The sequence below is a fragment of the Entelurus aequoreus genome, linkage group LG05, assembly GCF_033978785.1.
Source record: "Entelurus aequoreus isolate RoL-2023_Sb linkage group LG05, RoL_Eaeq_v1.1, whole genome shotgun sequence".
In the NCBI taxonomy this organism is placed as follows: domain Eukaryota; kingdom Metazoa; phylum Chordata; class Actinopteri; order Syngnathiformes; family Syngnathidae; genus Entelurus; species Entelurus aequoreus.
Window position 1 is genome coordinate 58,773,530 of NC_084735.1, and position 23,079 is coordinate 58,796,608.

Sequence of the window (23,079 nt, forward strand, 5' to 3'; positions counted from 1 at the left end):
TTGTGGGCGGCGCTGTGGGCCGGGCTCTGGGGTTCCTGTCGCTGTCCGGCTTGGCTGCGTGGGGGCGGTGGTCCCTGGTTCCCTGGGCACCACATCTACTGTTTGTGCGTTGGGCTCTCGGGGAGGCTGGGGCCGTACTTTGGCTCCCGCACACACTGGGAGTCAAATGTATTGTACATACAAATTCACATATACTCACATACATACATACATAGGTACCTACGCTCCCAAATACATTTACAAATACAGTACATATTTACACACTCAAAGTTCGTACATCCACACGCACGCTCATTATACAAACATACTGTATACACATACTGTACATATACATTCACTGTACAAACATACATATACACTTACTGTACATATACACTCACTGTACAAACACATATACACATTCTGTACATATACATTCACTGTACAAACATACATACTGTATACACATACTGTACATATACATTCACTGTATAAACACACACATACACATACTGTACATATACATTCACTGTATAAACACACACATACACATACTGTACATTTACATTCACTGTACAAACACACACATACACATACTGTACATATACAGTACATATTTACACACTCAAAGTTCGTACATCCACACGCACGCTCATTATACAAACATACTGTATACACATACTGTACATATACATTCACTGTACAAACATACATATACACTTACTGTACATATACACTCACTGTACAAACACATATACACATTCTGTACATATACATTCACTGTACAAACATACATACTGTATACACATACTGTACATATACATTCACTGTATAAACACACACATACACATACTGTACATATACATTCACTGTATAAACACACACATACACATACTGTACATTTACATTCACTGTACAAACACACACATACACATACTGTACATATACATTCACTGTACAAACACACATATACACATACTGTACACATACGAGTACATATGCACACATACACTCATGCACATAATCACGTTTCATCCAACATATATTAATGTTGTTGTCCTAGGGTGAACTGGGTATAACACATGGCACACTGACAAAGCTTAACCTACTGTTACTATAACAATCTACAAGGTTAATGTAGGTTGCTTCTCTTTCTTCCCCTCCATTTTTCTGCATTTTTTCATATCTCAAGTTATCATTGCGTATATGTATTGTTGCATTTGAACAACTGTATTGTTGATAATAAAAGTAAAGTATTGGTATTGTTCATTATCAATAGCGCTATTTCTATTGGTATTCGTATTGCTCCATTTATAGTGTAATAATGCTCATTGTCATTTCTGTATTATTTTTTATTTTTTCGCTAACTGCTTATTTGCTATTACGTTTACCATCATATTTGTACATGTCGTATTTGCTGATGTTGCTCTGTTGTTGTTGTTGTGTTTGCCGTTGTTGTTTTTGTCTCTTTGTCTAGTCCCCCTCTTGTCCCCACAATTGCCCCCTCTGTCTTCCTTTTTTTCTCTTTCTATCCCCTCCTGCTCCGGCCCGGCTGCACCAAATTATAATATAAATACATTTAATAAAGTCAAATACAAATAAGGCAACAAGAGAAGTATCCTACACTTCTCTTTTGTAAACATTAAGACTATGAGCTTCTTTTAGATGGATCTTGGATCAATAAAAAGGAAAACAGCGTCGGGTGTACGAGCTGCTTTCGGGTGGATGTTAAATCAATGAAGATGAATTTGGGTCAATAAAAACGAACACAACATCATGAGTAGGAGCCGCTTTAAGAGAGATGTTGGACAATAAAGATGAATATTGGATCAATAAAAAATGGAAACATCTTTAAGTGTGTGAGCTGCTTTGATATGAATGTTGGGTCAATAAAGATGAATATTGGATCAATTAAAAGGAAGCATGATGGAAAACAAGCATATGCTTCAACAGACAAATGAAGGAGAAGATGTGAAGTTGGTAAAAGAAAAAATGGTGAAGGTGATGATGGGATGAAGGTAACATGAGTGTAACCATCAAACTGGCTATTAGTAGGTAATATTGTTTATGTTTTTACAAGTGCTTTCTCTTCCTAATAAATCATAATTTTTTCTAACCACGGCTGCGTCACAAAGTCAAATACTTCTGTGTACTTGAATATGTATAGTGTGTATCTGATGTACTACTGTACCTTTCTGAGGGTGCAGATATTTGCAGTGCTGTCTTAAATCACTCACTGTTGTTGTTATTGTTGTTGTTGCTGCTTCTGCACTTTCTGAAGACTATGACAGTGATTGTATCCGCTTTGTCTTTTTTAACTGTGAATTGTAACCACTAAAGTTACTTCTTCTTTTTTCCTGCCACATAGCCATATGGTGACTATAAAGTGTATACCAAATACACAAACAATTAATGAAGTGAAGGTCTCTACAGCTACTTTAAAGAAGAGTAGTCTTGATTCAACAGTACTGAACAACTACTGGCCTATATCAAACCTGACATTTTTTGGGAAAAGTCCTAGAAAAAGTTGTATACCAACAGCTTAGTGACTTTCTCCTGTTTAACAATATGGTTGATACTTTCCAATCGGGCTTAAGGGGGAGCACTGAAACACCTCTGATAAGTTGACAAATCATATCCGCCTGACCAGTAGATCATACTATTTTAATACAGAGGTTAGAAAACTGGGTGGGAATATCCGGTTCTGTTCTTAACTGGTTCAAGTCCTATCTCAATCGCAGGCCATACACTCTGCCCCACTCTGTTCGTACCCGGTCTGCAGAGCTTCTTCGTATGTCACTCAAAAGTGCAGATTTTAAACATTGGAAATGGAATAATTTCTATAGTTTGGAAACATCCAGCCGGCCACATTGAAATGTCAATTATATTGTATTATGCCCAGGTAGCTCAGTTAACTGCCTGTGTTATGCTGTTTGACGCTGTTGGGGATGGCGTGGCTCGGTTGCTAGAGTGGCCCTGTGAGCAACTTGAGAGTTCCTGGTCGATCCCCGGCTTTTGCCATCCTAGTCACGTCTATTGTGTCCTTGAGCAAGACATTTTTTCACCCTTGATCTTGATGGGTAGTGGTTAGGGCGTTGCATGGCAGCTCCCGCCATCAGTGTGTGAATATATGTGTGAATGGGTGAATGTCGCTATACAAGGATAACCTATAATATATATATATATATATATATATATATATATATATATATATATATATATATAATATATATATATATATATATATATATATATATATATATATATATATATATATATATATATATATATATATATGTGTGTATATATATATATATATATTATATATATATATATATATATATATATATATATATATATATATAATATATATATATATATATATATATATATATATATATATATATATATATATATATATATATATATATATATATATATATATATATATATATATATATATATATATATATGTATGTATATATACTGCAGCTGAGATAGGCTCCAGCACCCCCGGTACCCCAAACGTTAGAAAATGGATGGATAGATACATGAAGAGAATGAGAAGAAAGTGTCCAAACTTTATATACGTATATATATATATATATATATATATATACAGTACAGGCCAAAAGTTTGGACACACTTTCTTCTCATTCAATGCATTTTCTTTATTTTCATGACTATTTACATTGTGATTGTCACTGAAGGCATCACAACTATGAATGAACACATGTGGGGTTATGTACTTAACAAAAAAAGGTGAAATAACTGAAAACACGTTTTATATTCTAGTTTCTTCACAATAGCCACCCTTTGCTCTGATTACTGTTTTGCACACTCTTGGCATTCTCTCGATGAGCTTCAAGCACACCTGTGAAATGAAAACCATTTAAGGTGACTACCTCTTGAAGCTCATCGAGAGAATGCCAAGTGTGTGCAAAACAGTAATCAGAGCAAAGGGTGGCTATTTTGCAGAAGCAGAATATAAAACATGTTTTCAGCTATTTAACCTTTTTTTGTTACGTACATAACCCCACATGTGTTCATTCAAAGTTTTGATGCCTTCAGTGACAATCTACAATGTAAATAGTCATGAAAATAAAGAAAACACATTGAATGAGGAGAAGTTGTGTCCAAACTTTTGGCCTGTACTGTAAATATATATATATATATATATATATATATATATATATATATATATATATATATATATATATATATATATATATATATATATATATATATATATATATATATGTATATATGTATATATATATGTATATATATATATATATATATATATATATATATATATATATATATATATATATATATATATATATATATATATATATATATATATATATATATATATTTATATGTATACATATATGTGTGTGTATAAATACGTGACTTCAAACTTGACACCTCATCGTCTGGTTCTGGGACAGGATCGATTGCTTCAGTCTTAATTCACTGGATGTGAGTTTTGCTTTTTTTCAGCGCAAAATTTTTTTACACTGAATTTTTTGATACTGAAATTTTCAACACTGAATTTTCCTACGCTGATTTCTTTTTAAACATGCATTTTGCTAACAGATTTGTTTTCAATGAAATTGTCAGCATAATTTGATAATAAATAAATGGGTTATACTTGTATAGCGCTTTTCTACCTTCAAGGTACCAAAGCACTTTGACAGTATTTCCACATTCACCCATTCACACACACATTCACACACTGATGGCGGAAGCTGCCTTGCAAGGCGCTAACCAGCACCCATCAGGAGCAAGGGTGAAGTGTCTTGCCCAAGGACACAACGGACGTGACTAGGATGGTAGAAGGTGGGGATTGAACCCCAGTAACCAGCAACCCTCCGATTGCTGGCACGGCCACTCTACCAACTTCGCCACGCCGTCCCCTGATGTAAAAGAACTCAGTTCAGAAAATTTAAACGCAAAAAATTCAGTTACATAAACTCAGTGTCAAAAAAACCTTCAATAATGAAGACATAAATTAACCTCCATCCGTCTTCCTCCCACCTCCAAAGACATGCACCTGGGGATAGGTTGATTGGAAACACTAAATGGTCCCTAGTGTGTGAATGTGACTGTGAATATTGTCTGTCTATCTGTGTTGGCCCTGTGATGAGGGGGCGACTTGTCCAGGGTGAACCCCGCCTTACACCCGAATCAATCAATCAATCAATCAATCAATGTTTATTTATATAGCCCTAAATCACAAGTGTCTCAAAGGGCTGTACAAGCCACAACGACATCCTCGGTACAGAGCCCACATACGGGCAGGGAAAAACTCACCCCAGTGGGACGTCGGTGAATGACTATGAGAAACCTTGGAGAGGACCGCATATGTGGGTAACCCCCCCCCCCCCCCCCCCCCCCCGCTCTAGGGGAGACTGAAAGCAATGGATGTCGAGTGGGTCTGACATAACATTGTGAAAGTCCAGTCCACAGTGGATCCAACACACCAGCGGGAGTCCAGTCCACAGCGGGGCCAACAGGAAACCATCCCGAGCGGAGACGGGTCAGCAGCGCAGAGATGTCCCCAACCGATGCACGGGCTAGTGGTCCACCCGGGGTCCCGACTCTGGACAGCCAGCACTTCATCCATGGCCACCGGACCTATGCAACTCCCCCTCGCAAGGGACAGGGGAGAAGAGGAGAGAAGAAAAGAAACGACAGATCAACTGGTCTAAAAAAAGGGGGGTCTATTTAAAGGCTAGATTATACAAATGAGTTTTAAGATGGGACTTAAATGCTTCTACTGAGGTAGCATCTCTAACTGTTACCGGGAGGGCATTCCATAGTATTGGAGCCCGAATAGAAAACGCTCTATAGCCCGCAGACTTTTTTTTGGCTCTGGGAATCACTAATAAGCCGGAGTTCTTTGAACGCAGATTTCTTGTCGGGACATATGGTACAATACAATCGGCGAGATAGGCTGGAGCTAAACCGTGTAGTATTTTATACGTAAGTAGTAAAACCTTAAAGTCGCATCTTAAGTGCACAGGAAGCCAGTGCAGGTGAGCCAGTATAGGCGTAATATGATCAAACTTTCTTGTTTTTGTCAATGAAGCTGGAATAGGCTCCAGCACCCCGTGACCCCGAGAGGCACAAGCGGTAGAAAATGGATGCATGGATGGACAACACTGGTGACCCCAACACTTCACTGAACGCATTCAGTGAATTCGATCAACCATGACAGCGAATGCGGTGTCACTGAAGCTGCCCGAGCTCTGGGAATCTTCCGCGACTGCACGGTTTGCCCAGGCTGAAGCACAGTTCGCGTTTGGTGGAATTACCGAGGACGACACAAAGTTCTATTGTGGTGTTTCCTCCCTTGGGAGTTCTACTGTGACCAGAGTGGTTAACATCTTTGCACATCCACCAGAGGGGGACAATTATCTCACACTAAAGGCTCACCTCTTAAAGACATTGGGCCCCATTCAGCAACCGTTCTTAAGAACAAATTTTGTTCTAGACCCACTTACGAAGTTTTTAAGGAGATTTTTGTATTCACCAATGTTTTCTCAGCTGGGATTTGTTCGTAGGTAAGAACAAAATCTACGAGTGCTTCAGAGCACTCTTAGGGTGGCTTATTTGTTCTTAAGTGTGACAAGTTCCCTTACTTCTATTGTTTAATGTTAAATTAATATGATAGATGGATAGATAGATAGATAGATAGATAGATAGATAGATAGATAGATAGATAGATAGATAGATAGATAGATAGATAGATAGATAGATAGATAGATAGATAGATAGATAGATAGATAGATAGATAGATAGATAGATAGATAGATAGATAGATTAACAATTCCCTTGGGGAAACTCAAGTACCTCTCGTAGCACACATAACAAAAGACGTACATATTATACACAGAATACAAACAATAAAACCAGACTAAATTAAAGATAATAGGACACTGGTTCTGTCTAAAATACACAGAATAAAAAATAGATACGTCTGGACTCAATGGAGTCTCAATGATGATCAGTGGCCTTTGCTGTTCCAATTTCTATTAAACATCCTAATGGCTGTTGAGACAAAGGAACTCCTGTATCGTTGAGTCCAGAGCGCAGAGAAATGAGCCCCCCGCTTCGGCTGCTGCTCTGGTCTGCCAGGATGCAATGGAAGGCGTGATTAATATTCTCCCATACGGCTTGCAGCTTGTCCCTCCTTCAATTTTCAATTTAAGTGTCCAGCATGTCCAACACTCTCTTCATCAGCCTGTCCAGTCGTCTAGTGTCTCTTACTGTAATGTTGCCACCACATCTCCAAAAGTCAGGATGCTACCAACCACAGACAGCATCTGTGTGCAAACATTAAAAGACCTGAGCCTCCGTAAGAAGAAAAGCCTGTTCTGGCTCTTCTAAGAGAGTGCCTCTGTGTTTACGGACCACTCCAGGTTGTTGTCCATATGCACACCAATATATTTATAAACCTGGACGATGTCTTACTCTATCAATGACCATCTCGTTGGTCTTACTAATGTTCAGGAGCAGTCCATTCCTCTCAGTCCAGTCCCAAAAGTCTCTGTGCTGCGTACACCGTGTTTTGTTGCAGGTGTACACAAAAATAAACAAAAGGGGTTCAAGATTAAGTTTCCCTGGCAGAACAATCTACTGTTCATCTGTAAAGAATGTGAGGATTGAAGCCCAAACATTAATTTTCAGTTCAGTCCGATCAAACTTTTTCATTCCGACCCCTTAATTATCCTGTAAACACCTGCACCGGTCTTTGAAATGAAATCTAGGCTTTGTTTCACTGGTGAAGGAGAAATATGTTAATCTCCATTCACTAGCTTCTGTTAAATTCTGTCCATCTGTGCTGCCGTTTGAAGTGAAGCGCTCACGGAACAACAAAACCCAGAAGGGAACTTAAGTGTCATGTCTGTGATTATGTTTTGTTTTAGTCATGTTCGGATTTGGTTTTGGACTTTTTGTGCACTTTTATTTGTCACCATAGCAACCATTAGTTTCACCTGGTTCACATTGTCATGTCACGCACCTGTTCACGGTTAGAGTCACGCACCTGTTTTCACTGATCATGTCACTATATAAGCTTTTCTGTTTCTGTTGTTCGTCCTTGCGACATCACATTCACTCCTGCCACTCTGTTCACGCTCATGATCCATGCTGTTCTTTTTCATGTCCTGTTCTGGTTCCAAGTAAGTTTTCTTTATTCAAGCCTTAGTTTGCAAGTTTGTTTTATGTCCTAGTTCTGCCTTTGTGCTAGTGTTTTGTTTTCATAGTCGTTTTGTACCTCCACTGTGAGCGCCTTTTGTTTGTACTTTTTTTGAGTTAGAATTAAAAATGTATTTAAATTCACGTCTTGCACGCGCCAACTTTCCATTGCCTTCTGGGAGAACAAACCACGCCATAGACCCAGTCCTGACATTAAGTAGTTGTGGGATACTAGAATGTTGTAAAGCTAACAATTGACATACTGTAATTACACAGGGAGCTTCTACTGGGGAGGTAGCGAGTGTTTGGCTTTGATAATAATTCATAAAAAGGATATTAATAATAACAATAATAATACAACTAGAAAAGCCCCCGGAGAGAGCAGACCTCCACCAGGCTTTATCTCCCAGTAAGTTAACAAAAAAGTCCTGGGTCTAGACGGTGATCCAGATCAGTCCCAAATTATAATCACTTGTTCCTTATCCGCTCCCTGACATTTCCTGAACGTTTAATAAAGATGTATCCATAACCTTGTGAGCTATCTTTAGCGGAATCAAATAAATAGAGTGAACCCTCTTGTCAGTCATACACTATGTTTGTCTCTACGGGTGGGGGTGGGACCACAAGCATAAAAATGCACAGAAGGTGAAGCTCGTAACCCCTTTCTGACATTTCCTTAAAGTTTTATCATAATGTGCCCATAACTTTTTGAGTTATTTATTTGAATTACTTTGCTAACTATCTAACTATCACCTATGTTTATTTTCACAAATATGTGTGTATTTTTTGTTGTGTTGTTCATACTGTGATATTTATATATTGTAATATTGTTTAGAAACTTGCACACAAGGCCCAGCTGTGCTGAACTGGGCATTTATTGGCACAGTATTAACTAGATCCATTCCACGTCTATTGCACCGGTCGCCCGGGGTCGGGGGGTGGGGGGGCACATTGGCGGTCCCCTCCAAGGTGTCTCATTGTATCCCATTGGGTTTACTTTTTTCTTGCCCTGATGTGGGATCTGAGCCAAGGATGTCGTTGTGGCTTGTGCAGCCCTTTGAGACACTTGTGATTAAGGGCTATATAAATAAACTTTGATTGATTGATTGACATTCTGTTTGCTGTCATTGTTTTTACATTCTATTTGCAGTAAAGGCACACAGTCTATTCTATTTTCTATTTTCTATCTCCCTGTTAACCTATGCTATTCATAACTAACTCTGTTTATTCTACTTAATTAGACTTAGACAAACTTTATTGATCCACAAGGAAACTTGTTCCACACAGTAGCTCAGTTACAAAGGATTGAAAGGTAAGGATGGAAAGGATAATGCAGGTATAAAGTAGACTAAAAATGTACCATAGTAGCAATATAAAATATAACATATATGTAACATTTACATACAATATATTTAGATATAATGTACATATTATCATGTACATAACAGTTCTTGTGGTAATCGTTGGGCTATATCTGGGACCTGTGGTACTAAAGTATTGTCATCTTATGTGTCTTATGTGTACAACAATAAAGTTCCTTCAATCCCGTATGCACTTCAACTGAGTCGAAAAAAAGTTTTTGGACACAGGAAGACTTTGAAGGATTATAATAAGATCCAAAATAAATTTTTATTTTGCATTATTGATTTACATTTATTTTGCCCAAACAATAAATATTTGTAATACTGTCTTGTATTGTTGTATTTATATACAGTATGGTTGACAACTAAGTTATTTGAGAAAAAAAATTATGTTTTATATGTCTTATTTGCCTGAAATTATTGTCGTTTGATAATCATCAACAAATGAAATAAATGATCAATATCAGTTGGTTATCAGTATTGGCAATACTGAATAAGACCAATGCCAAAATGTATCCTGATACAAACTGTAGCATGCATGCTAACATGTAGAGGATGACAAAAGTACTCACTTCCAGCAGACAAGATGATCTCCAGAAAGAATTTCCATGATGTTCTGCTCTTCCATCTTTCTGTCCTCAAACACCTCAAAGGTCCTTCTTCAACTCCACTGTAGTTACTGTAGTTAGTGTTGGTGCTGCAGGAGCTTGGTTTGCAGCAAAAACCTTAGACCACTTTCTTCACCTGCTGGAAAACAGACTCAACTTTAGAGCATAGGTCCCAAACTCACGGGCCGGGGACCATTTGTGGCACGCAAGACGATATTTTGCGGCCCCCACCTTAATGAGAAAGTTGAATGTTAGTGCGGCCTGCGAGTTTTAAAAGTGGCCCTTTACAGTGTTGTGTGCAGAGCTGAACTAATCTACCAATCACAGTGGGGTATATCAATCAATCAATCAATGTTTACTTATATAGCCCTAAATCACGAGTGTCTCAAAAGGCTGCACAAGCCACAAGGACATCCTCGGCTCAGATCCCACATGCAATGGACGTCGAGTGGATCTAGCATAATATTGTGAGAGTCCAGTCCATAGTGGATCTAACATTATAGTGAGAGTCCAGTCCATAGTGGGGCCAGCAGGAGACCATATATGGCTCTCGGAGGTGGGACATGGACCGGGCTTGATGCAAGCAGAGAAACATTTGCGACAAGATACGTATAAATGTCTATCTCCAACAAAATAAATCAAAGTGATGCGTACCTGGCGGAGTAAAACAAAAGTAAGGAACTAATGTAGCCTAATGTAGTCTGCAGTCTCATAGCGACTCCTGTTGTCTTATACATCTAATATCTGTTGTATTATAATGTTATTAAATTAGTAACAATAATAATTCAAATAATATTATATTAATATTCATTCTTAATTATTTTATTTATTTTATATTTTGTGTTTAAATATAATTTAAATAAACCTAAATTGAGTTTAAGACCACTTTTTAGAGCCTTCCTCACACAATGTAACATGTACACGTTTAATACATTTAAAGTGTGTTTAATACTAATTAGGAGTTTGGGGAAAAATTGATTCGAATTCGAATCGCGATTCTCACGTTGTGCGATTCAGAATCGATTCTCATTTTTTTAAAAATCGATTTTTTATTTTTTTATTTTGATTATTACATTTTTTTTTTTTTTTTTTTAAATTAATCAATCCAACAAAACAATACACAGCAATACCATAACAATGCAATCCAATTCCAAAACCAAACCCGACCCAGCAACACTCAGAACTGCAATAAACAGAGCAATTGAGAGGAGACACAAACACGACACAGAACAAACCAAAAGTAGTGAAACAAAAATGAATATTATCAACAACAGTATCCATATTAGTTACAATTTCAACATAGCAGTGATTAAAAATCCCTCATTGACATTATCATTAGACATTTAAAAAAAATTAAAATAAATGATCAATAGTGTCACAGTGGCTTACACTTGCATCGCATCTCATAAGCTTGACAACACACTGTGTCCAATATTTTCACAAAGATCAAATAAGTCATATTTTTGGTTCATTTAATAGTTAAAACAAATGTACATTATTGCAATCAGTTGATAAAACATTGTCCTTTACAATTATAAAAGCTTTTTACAAAAATCTACTACTCTGCTTGCATGTCAGCAGACTGGGGTAGATCCTGCTGAAATCCTATTTATTGAATGAATAGAGAATCCTTTTGAATCGGGAAAAAATCGTTTTTGAATCGAGAATCGTGTTGAATTAAAAAAAAAAATCGATTTTGAATCGAATCGTGACCCAAGAATCGATATTGAATCGAATCGTGGGACACCCAGAGATTCACAGCCCTAATACTAATAATATTTACACTGTTTAATCGTGTTTACAACTTTTTCAAACCATTTAATACCCTTTATGGTAAAGATGTAATGATAATGATGGTGCAATTCTAATAATGTTGGCCTAATGATAATGTTGGTGTGATGATAATGGTAACAACTGTGTAATGTAATGATAAAGTTGCTGTAATGAGAATGATAGTGTGATGATAAGGTGTTCAAAAATGTATTAATATTGACGTGGGTTCCCTCCGGGTACTCCGGCTTTGGGGATAGGTTGATTGGCAACACTAAATTGGTGTGTGAATGTGAGTGTGAATGTTGTCTGTCTATCTGTGTTGGCCCTGCGATGAGGTGGCGACTTGTCCTGGGTGTACCCCGCCTTATGCCCATGTGCAGCTGGGATTGGCTCCAGCCCCCATGACCTCGAGAGGATGGTGTATCGATAATAATAATGTTGGTGTATTGATAATGTTGATGTCATGATAAGGATAATATAATGGTAATAGTGTCGGTGTACTGATAGTAAAGTTGGTGCAATAATAATAACATTGGTGTCATGATAATAACAATATAATGATTGATAAGCATACACGTATGCCTTTTGTGGCAGAGGTCGAGTTAGTAAACAAAAAAATAAATTAAATCATCAAATGAATGTCTTGCTATGAGAAATACAATTCATTTGGTTTTTTTTGATTGATTGAGACTTTTATTAGTAGGTTGCACAGTGAAGTACATATTCCGTACAATTGACCACTAAATGGTAACACCCGAATAAGTTTTTCAACTTGTTTAAGTCGGGGTCCACTTAAATTGATTCATGATACAGATATATACTATCATATATACTATCATCATAATACAGTCATCACACAAGATAATCACATTGAATTATTTACATTATTTACAATCAGGAGTGTGGAGGGGGGGTGGGGTGGGGGGGTGGGGATATGGACATCAAGTAGTGGACATAGAGAGAGAGAGAGAGAGAGAGAGAGAGATCAGAAGGCATAAGAAAAAGAATCTGCATTTGATTGTTTACATTTGATTATTAGCAATCCGGGGAGGGTGTTTGTTTAGGGTTGTAGCTGCCTGGAGGTGAACTTTTATAGCGGTTTTGAAGGAGGATAGAGATGCCCTTTCTTTTATACCTGTTGGGAGCGCATTCCACATTGATGTGGCATAGAAAGAGAATGAGTTAAGACCTTTGTTAGTTCGGAATCTGGGTTTAACGTGGTTAGTGGAGCACCCCCTGGTGTTGTGGTTATGACGGTCATTTACGTTAAGGAAGTAGTTTGACATGTACTTCATTTTGTTACATTGCACAAAACCAATAATTATTGAACAATTTGTTTACCATGTGTTCGTAGTACTCCAAAACATGCATCTAATTAAATTTAGGTTCAAATTGTAGTAGAAACCTTTCAAGAAAATTAACCACCATTTGTATTGGCCGACAAAGTGTCCATTATTTATTTATATATAATTAGTTCCATCCATTCATTTTCTACCGCTTGTCCCTTTTTGGGCTTGCGGGGGGTGCTGGAGCCTATCTCAGCTGCATTCGGGCAGAAGGCGGGGTACACCCTGGACAAGTCGCCACCTTATCACTAGGGCCAATTTAGTGTTGCCAATCAACCTATCCCCAGGTGCATGTCTTTGGAGGTGGGAGGAAGCCGGAGTACCCGGAGGGAACCCATGCAGTCACAGGGAGAACATGCAAACTCCACACAGAAAGTTATTATGTATATTTAAATTTTTTGGCATGACTTTGGTCAGAAGTGTTTTCAGGCGACAAAAAAACTCAGTTATCTGACTGCGTGTAAACAAAGTGATAAGATGAACTAACATTGCAATAAATAGATGTTGGCCAAGCAGTGAGATGTTTGGCAGGTGTAATTCAAACAGTTAGTAACCGTAGAGACGACAATAAATACGCTGTGTTTGTTGAAGACGTGTAGAAAAAGTGCTGCTGACGCACTCAGGCAGTTATTGAGAGTCTTGCCCAATCTGCTGAAAGTGGGTGGAGTCAGAAGAACCGGACTTCCGCCAAGGCAGGACAGATACTGGCACACGGGTGAAGGAAGGACAATGTGTACTTTTGTAACGTCAACACGCCTCTCACTTTTCGCACACATTAAGTAATGTGCCTTGGGAATTTAAAAAAAACATAATATTCTACACTAAAAACCACAAAAATATATAACACTGAAAATCAAATAAATACATTATATTTTACACTAAAAAATACCAAAATACATCATAATTACCAGTGAAAACCACAAAAATATGTAACACTTTACACTGATGAACACAGAAAGGCATATTTAACACTGTAAACCACATATACTTAATATTTATTACTGAAAACCAAAAAAATACATCATACTTAACGCTGAAAAACAAAAAAATAGATAATATTCAACACTATAAAACCACATAAATACATTATATTTTACACTGAAAACCACAAAAAAACATAATATTTAACATTAAAAAACTACAAAAATACAAATACATTATATTTTACACTAAAAAACAAACATACATCATGTATAGCTCGGTTGGTAGAGCGGCCGTGCCAGCAACTTGAGGGTTCCAGGTTCGATCCCCGCTTCTGCCATCCTAGTCACTGCCGTTGTGTCCTTGGGCAAGACACTTTACCCACCTGCTCCCAGTGCCACCCACACTGGTTTAAATGTAACTTAGATATTGGGTTTCACTATGTAAAGCGCTTTGAGTCACTAGAGAAAAGCGCTATATAAATATAATTCACTTCACTTCATATTTCCCAGTGAAAACCACAAAAATACGTAACATTTTACACTGATGAACACAAAAATGCATATTTAACACTGTAAACCACATATGCTTAATATTTATTACTAAAAACCACAAAAATACATCATACTTAACCCTGAAAACCAAAAAATAGATAACATTTGACACTGTAAAACCACAGAAATACATTATATTTTACACTGAAAACCACAAAAAAAAATACTTAACACTGAAAACCACAAAAATACAAATACATTATATTTTACACTAAAAACCACAAAAATACATCATAATTACCAGTGAAAACCACAAAAATACCTAACATTTTACACTGATGAACACAAAAATGCATATTTAACACTGTAAACCACATATACTTAACATATATTACTGAAAACTACGAAAATACATTAATACTGTAAACCAAAAAATAGATTATATTTAACACTGAAAACCACAAAAAAACATAATATTTAACACTGAAAACCACAAAAACACATTATATCTCACGCTGAAAAACACAAAAATAGAAAATATTTTACAGAGGGCGCTGTCTCGCAAGAACAATCCTGTCAACATTTTCCAGCAGAAAGATGCTTTGACAAGACGTGATGTTGCATAACTACATGCTTTGTAAGTACAATGTGTATTTGTAATTGCTCCTTCATGTGTAAAACTCCACATAAAATGCATTTAATAACCATGAGAGGAATGTTTATTGGGTTCGGATCAGGGATTCCCTGTCATTTGACAGTTTTTCATCATTCATGAATCTTCAGTGGGAATCCTTAAATGAACGTCCCACCAAGCAGCGAGTTTGTACTGTATGTAATGTACATTATAAATATGTACATATGCAGTACAGCATCAAAGCATTTCTGTGTTTCAAACATGGACTTTGGAGTTGATAAGAAATGTTTTCAACGACAATCGAGTGACAACAGGAAAAAATAAAAAGGCAGCAAATGGAAATTTTACACCAAATCACAAACGTGCAACATGAGGATATGAGTCATATTTCAAACAAAGCAAAGTTTCCTGCAGGTGCTTATGGTATTTTACAATATGTAAAACACACAGCAGTCAGGTGACTTGTAACCTCATTTATTTAAATAAATGTGCTGCTTTTACTTATTAACACCAAATATGTTTCACGTGTTACAAATACTACAACATACTTCAGATCAGTCATATTAGATTTAACTATCACAATATTATCAACTTTACCTCTCATATATACATGAACTGTACTCTGTTCTTCAGTGTGTGTGTGTGTGTGTGTGTGTGTGTGTGTGTGTGTGTGTGTGTGTGTGGTGTGTGTGTGTGTGTGTGTGGTGTGTGTGTGTGTGTGTGTGCGTGTGTGTGTGTGTGTATAAGCGATGATTGCAAATTCAAGCTAATTTAATAAATAGCATCAAAAGCTACATGCATGCAGTAAAATGTTACTATTTTTATTTTTTAAACAAACAACTTATCTTTCTACTTAAAGAAATATTTAGGAGTGCTTGTCATGTGACAGTCATGTGACTTCCCAGCATATAAAAATATTAATGTGTCACATATACTAGATTATTTTCCACTATTACAGTTCATTTTAAATCTATGTGTTTTTAGTATTGTAGTACTTAAATAGTGTGTCAAATATTGCAATTCAATTGTTCTTACCATATTTCGTCAATGGAAATATCAGCTTTTAGCATTTCAATTGTTTTGGAAAGTCATACGTGACACCTGTCACAATATCGATAATGTTCATCATGTCAGTGTTTCAATAATGTTACATCAATATTTGTTGTTTTTTCATAATGAATACATTTACTGTGACCACGGCAACAACATTATCATTCATATTTTGTTTTGCTTTATTACTTAATTTTTCACATTTTTATTCATAAACACTTGTGTTCCCCTTGCTCCGTGATGTGTCCATAATTTTACTTTATGCACAAATATTCTCGTGAATTAAGTAGAAAAATAATTCTACATAGTTTCTTACTTTTATTTACTGATGTCAGTCCAAAAATGCCCAAGAGAGAATTTAAAAGTCTAGGTCTGAATGTGTTAACATCAATATTTTTAATAAATGAAGACACGGGTGAGAACCTAACCTTTTCCTTGATTGTAGTAAATATAGCAACCAATACGTGTGATACTGTATAATCAATTCAAGTCAACTTTTTGATCCTCACCTCATGAAATGATATTACAACAAGTGAAATGATATCACAACACTTGAAATGATATCACTACAAGTTAAGCGATATCACTAAACGTGAAAGTATATCACTATACTTAAAATCATACCATTACACTTGCAATAATACAAACCCTGTTACCATATGAGTTGGGAAATTGTGTTAGATGTAAATATAAACAGGATACAATGATTTGCAAATCATTTTCAACCCATATTCAGTTGAATATGCTACAAAGACAACATATTTGATGTTCAAACTGATAAACTTTTTTTTTGTTGCAAAAAATCATTAACTTTGATTGATGCCAGCAACACGTGACAAAGAAGTTGGGAAAGGTGGAAATAAATACTGATTAAGTTGAGGAATGCTCATCAAACACTTATTTGGAACATCCCACAGGTGAACAGGCAAATTGGGAACAGGTGGGTGCCATGATTGGGTATAAAAGTAGATTCCATGAAATGCTCAGTCATTCACAAACAAGGATGGGACGAGGGTCACCACTTTGTCAACAAATGCGTGAGCAAATTGTTGAACAGTTTAAGAAAAACCTTTCTCAACCAGCTATTGCAAAGAATTGAGGGATTTCACCATCTACGGTCCGTAATATCATCAAAGGGTTCAGAGAATCTGGAGAAATCACTGCACGTAAGCAGCTAAGCCCGTGACCTTCGATCCCTCAGGCTGTACTGCATCAACAAGCGACATCAGTGTGTAAAGGATATCACCATATGGGCTCAGGAACACTTCAGAAACCCACTGTCAGTAACTACAGTTGGTCGCTACATCTGTAAGTGCAAGTTAAAACTCTCCTATGCAAGGCGAAAACCGTTTATCAACAACACCCAGAAACGCCGTCGGCTTCGCTGGGCCTGAGCTCATCTAAGATGGACTGATACAAAGTGGAAAAGTGTTCTGTGGTCTGACGAGTCCACATTTCAAATTGTTTTTGGAAACTGTGGACGTCGTGTCCTCCGAACCAAAGAGGAAAAGAACCATCCGGATTGTTATAGGTGCAAAGTTGAAAAGCCAGCATCTGTGATGGTATGGGGGTGTATTAGTGCCCAAGACATGGGTAACTTACACATCTGTGAAGGCGCCATTAATGCTGAAAAGTACATACAGGTTTTGGAGCAACATATGTTGCCATCCAAGCAACGTTACCATGGACGCCCCTGCTTATTTCAGCAAGACAATGCCAAGCCACGTGTTACATCAACGTGGCTTCATAGTAAAAGAGTGCGGGTACTAGACTGGCCTGCCTGTAGTCCAGACCTGTCTCCCATTGAAAATGTGTGGCGCATTATGAAGCCTAAAATACCACAATGGAGACCCCCGGACAACTTAAGCTGTACATCAAGCAAGAATGGGAAAGAATTCCACCTGAGAAGCTTAAAAAATGTGTCTCCTCAGTTCCCAAACGTTTACTGAGTGTTGTTAAAAGGAAAGGCCATGTAACACAGTGGTGAACATGCCCTTTCCCAACTACTTTGGCACGTGTTGCAGCCATGAAATTCTAAGTTAATTATTATTTGCAAAAAAAAAATTAAGTTTATGAGTTTGAACATCAAATATCTTGTCTTTGTAGTGCATTCAATTGAATATGGGTTGAAAATGATTTGCAAATCATTGTATTCCGGTTATATTTACATCTAACACAATTTCCCATTTCATATGGAAACAGGGTTTGTATAATTGCACTCGAAATAACACCACCACGACATCACAACACTTGAAATGATATCACTACAAGTTAAGTGATATCACTAAACGTCAAATTATATCATTATACTTAAATGATATGTCACTGCACTTGACGTAACACCACTACAAGTGAAACAATATATAACTACACTTTAAATTATATTCCATCCATCCATTTTTTTACCGCTTGTCCGTCTCGGATCGCGGGGGTGGCTGGAGCCTATCCCAGCTGCACTCGGGGGTAAGGCACAAGTCGCCACCCTCATCACAGGGCCAAAACAGATAGACAGACAAAATTCACACTCACATTCACACACTAGGGCCTATTTAGTGTTGCCGTGGTCTGTAAATTACAGCTTTTTTCAGTCTCTAACAAGCGTTTTTCCAACCAGTTGTCACATTTTCAAGACACAATTAGCACAGCATCGGTCTTTTGGGGCCCACACCATACACACATTTGATGTCCTTTCACACAATATGCAGTCAGTGAACACATTTCTACAATGCTCACATCTTCTTAACAGAGAAGCTACAGTATGTCTTACACCCAACAATATTATGGATTGTTTTTGTATTATTTACGAATGTTAACACACAATAGCAAAAACAATATTCTAAACCTTAGATACAGTATAAAAATTTTTAAAAAATGGTAAAATGGGTCGTACTTGTATAGCGCTTTTCTACCTTTTTAAGGAACTCAAAGCGCTTTGACACCATTTTCCACATTCACCCATTCACACACACACACACACACATTCTTCTGCAATATCAGTTCAAAAGCAATATATATCTCAGCTGATAATAAACAATGGAATAATTGACACACGGCTGATTTATGTTGGGTAAATTGGGCCGACCACAGCTAATTCCAGCCTGGTTTAGACTCAATGGCAGTGGTCAGGAAGACTTTGAGAAGTGATGTTTTTGGAAAAAGAAAAAGACAAATACTGTCATGTCTGGACGAGGAATAAGGGAGAAGAGCAAGGGGCCCAAGGAGAGGCCCAGGTAGAGGTGTAAGAATGCGTGGTTGTGGTGTTCTAAAGGCTGCAAGAACAGTAGTCAGTGATGTAATCGGTGCCATTATCATTGACCGTGTAATCAACCACACTTTTTCACTAAGAGAGGCTAGTGAGAGAGTGCAGCACAATTTGATGCAACCAACGGTTGCCTCCATTACATGCATTTTACAACAAACCAACAAATAAGTACAGTACGGTATTGCATCCACATGGAGTGTTTCTAATCTCACTTGACATGTCAATTAGGCCATAAAGTAATACATATTTGTTTTTTTTTTTTGCTGTTGTTGTTTTGCTCAGAATGCTGCTGTGTGTTTCATGAAAATGTTGTTCACTGTAAGCCAGGGGTGTCCAAACTTTTTCCATTAAGGGCCGCACACGGAAAAATTAAAGCATGTGGGGGCCATTTTGATATTTTTCATTTTCAAACCATAACAAAATATATGCATTTTTTATTTATTTTACCTTTTGGGGTCCCAGGGACCATAAAGGGTCTCAGTCATTAAAATGTTAAAAATAAGTCAAATTATTATTATTTTTTTGTATTATTTAACGCTTACAGTAAATCTCTATATCAACTTCAAGTTGATATAAAGTAATACAAATTTAAAAAAAATGTTTTATGGCTTTTCTGTCAAAAACAACTTAGTTTTTTTATAGTAAAACTGAAATATGCAGTATTTAGTAATTAGAGCCCTAAAAGATCAATAATGCAGGACACCATTGATTTTAATTATTTCATATTTTGGAGTAATCACAGTGAAGAGATAAATAAACATTGATTGATTGATTGCTACAAAATCACTAAATATATTTGGGATCCAAAAGGTTCCCCACTCATAAAGTGATACATTTTTATTAGGTTTTTCTTTTACTTTCATCACTTAAGTTACGAGATCAACTTCAGATATATCTGTCGATTTTATGCTGGAATTATTTTGTTTGTTTTATGCGCTTTTGTCAAAGAAAACTTTGATGTTTTTATATGGCTACTACACAATATATGCAATATTTACCACATAAAACATTTTAAAGTGAAATATTTGAAGTAATTGGAGGCCTGAAAATAATTCATTATAACATGGATTTTTTGTCATTATTTTTTTTTTTTGAGCAATGGCAAAAAAAGAAAAATGAAGAAAGACAAAAGAAAAAAACACAGCCTGCATGGCAGCTTTTGTGTCAACATTGCAACTTTTTCTCGTTAGATTTCACCTCATTCCACTTTTTTTAATGTTTTTTTTTATTTTTACAATAGTATTTGCAGAATTTGTGGCGGGCCGGTAAACAATTAGCTGCGGGCCGCAAATGGCCCCCGGGCCGCACTTTGGACATCCCTGCTGTAAGCAATACTGTCCAACTTTTTCTGTTCTATCATATTGTAAACAGTATTTCTACTGATTTGCTTTTTACTGGAATGCTTTTGACTGTGAACATTCCATGTGGACATGCAGTTCCCAACCAAGAAATGGAGTGTAAAATGGTGGATTGCATGTTTTGCATGCGAATACTAGTAAAACTGAAACAAAAGTCTATGCAGTTACTGTAATGTCAACAATAGTCAGTATGTGATTGCCTCTGATTGACTGTATGCACCTTGTGAAGTGAAGACAAGTGTTATTCTTTGACAGGACAATTTCATTTTGAGACATTTTGGTAACGTCAGTGTGTGCAAAGAAAGAATAATTAGTATATATTGAACAAAATGTGTTATGGAGAAGAAAATGGTCCACTGCCAATTGTGTTTTGTAAGTGTAAGTCTGTGTTAAGAGTTTAGAAAACGTATCTGAAGTATGGGCGATTGAAAAAAACTGTAAGAGGCTTGAAATCTACCAGTAATAACCAGTTGATGTTTTATGGTCCCACACCAAAGGACAGTGCTACTGTTCTTCCTGCATGTACTAGTCTACAATGTACGCTCGTAATCTTCCAGTAATAACCAGTTGATGTCTTTTAAAGTCCCACAGAAACGGTCACAGCCTTAAACTCATTTTTATTGGCCTGCGGCAACTTGTAAAAAATGTAATCATTATTAATGGGTTATTACACAAATTAGCTTTGTCAGCTGCAACACTAAGATAATATGTGTATGTTTTGTTGAGATATTTGATCATATGTTCCTTTATTTTAGAATATTTCATTTACAAAATGAATCAAAGTATGTGACAGTTACTGAAAAGAGTTGGGACACTCCGAGTATCGCTGTGTTGCATATGATGTCAGATCTGTGTTTCTTCTACGCGGCTAAATTCACGTGATGGTCAAGCAGCTTGAACGTAGCATTAAAACAAGTGAGAGTGAGTGTGGAGTGCGCTACACTCACTGGTTGCTATGGCTAAATATAACTATGAAGACCTGGTTGTGCAAAGAAACTAACGTCATGTTAAGTCCTAGTAATAAACATTGTGATTGTTGGTCCAATCCACCGTATTTTCTTTCTAGATTTTCATAACAGAAACTTAGCATAGTTGCTGTTATTGTGCAAGAAAGCCAAGGGCTTCATTCGACACACATGACCACATCATAGCGTCTTTGGTGCTATTTTTTAGCATCAAGAAAATATCCTTAATTGTATTAATAAACTAGATGAATACATCTCTCATACGCTCAGCAGCATATTGATATCACTAACAAATATTGCTGAACAACAGGGACATATACAGCTAAATAATGAGATCAATTATAAACTTCACACCATAAAAACAACTGCAGACATGATGAGGCTAACATTTGTAGCAGGAAATCAACTGCAAACAAACATATCTTTTTTGCTCATTAGCGCCACGATCACAGCAACACAGCACTCGTTCTGTGAATCAAACGTTACTTAGCGTCCAACTTTGTCTTTCACAGATGAATGTTAATTTGTGGACCCCTCAGATGTAAAGACATGATGTGCCTCCAATCTTTTCTTCTCTAAATACTGTGAGTGTCAAATGAAATGAGGTATCAGCGAGCAGAGACCGCTTTGTGATTGACGATAAATGTTTAAATCAGGTTTAAATCAAAGGTGTCAAAGTCGTTTTCACTGAAGGCCACATCGCAGTTATGTTTGGGCCCCTGGGGGCCGATTTTAACAGTGAATACTATTATAACACAAATTTTATATGCATTTTATTAGTAGATTTTTTTTTAAACTAAAATGTAAAAAAAAATATGGTAAGTTTCAATAATTTCACCTCAAAATTAAGTGTATATTACTGTAAATGGAAAAACATTACTGTTGATTTTATGGTAAAAAAATTTTTTTTTAAAAAGGCAGCTCAGTTGTCAGAATTTTACTGTAAAATTTACATTATTTTTTTTACTGTAAATAAATAAACCTGCAATTTTACAGTAAAATTTTGGCACCTGAGCTGCCTTTTTCTTTTTCTTTTTTTTTTTACCACATTACTGTAGATTTTTCAGTGTATTACTGTAAATGCCAAAACGGCACCACAGTTTATTACAGTAAAAAAAAA

At 36.6% G+C, this 23,079-nt stretch overlaps 1 long non-coding RNA gene across 1 annotated transcript in view; it reads right to left on the reverse strand.

The window, feature by feature from the left end:
- Positions 1–12,823, reverse strand: part of LOC133650798 (uncharacterized) — a 105,675-nt gene extending 92,852 nt beyond the window's left edge. Inside the window, exon 1 of the long non-coding RNA XR_009826299.1 lies at positions 10,121–12,823. This is a non-coding gene — a long non-coding RNA (uncharacterized LOC133650798). The remainder of the gene's footprint in view (positions 1–10,120) is intronic.
- Positions 12,824–23,079: the final 10,256 nt, after the last annotated feature.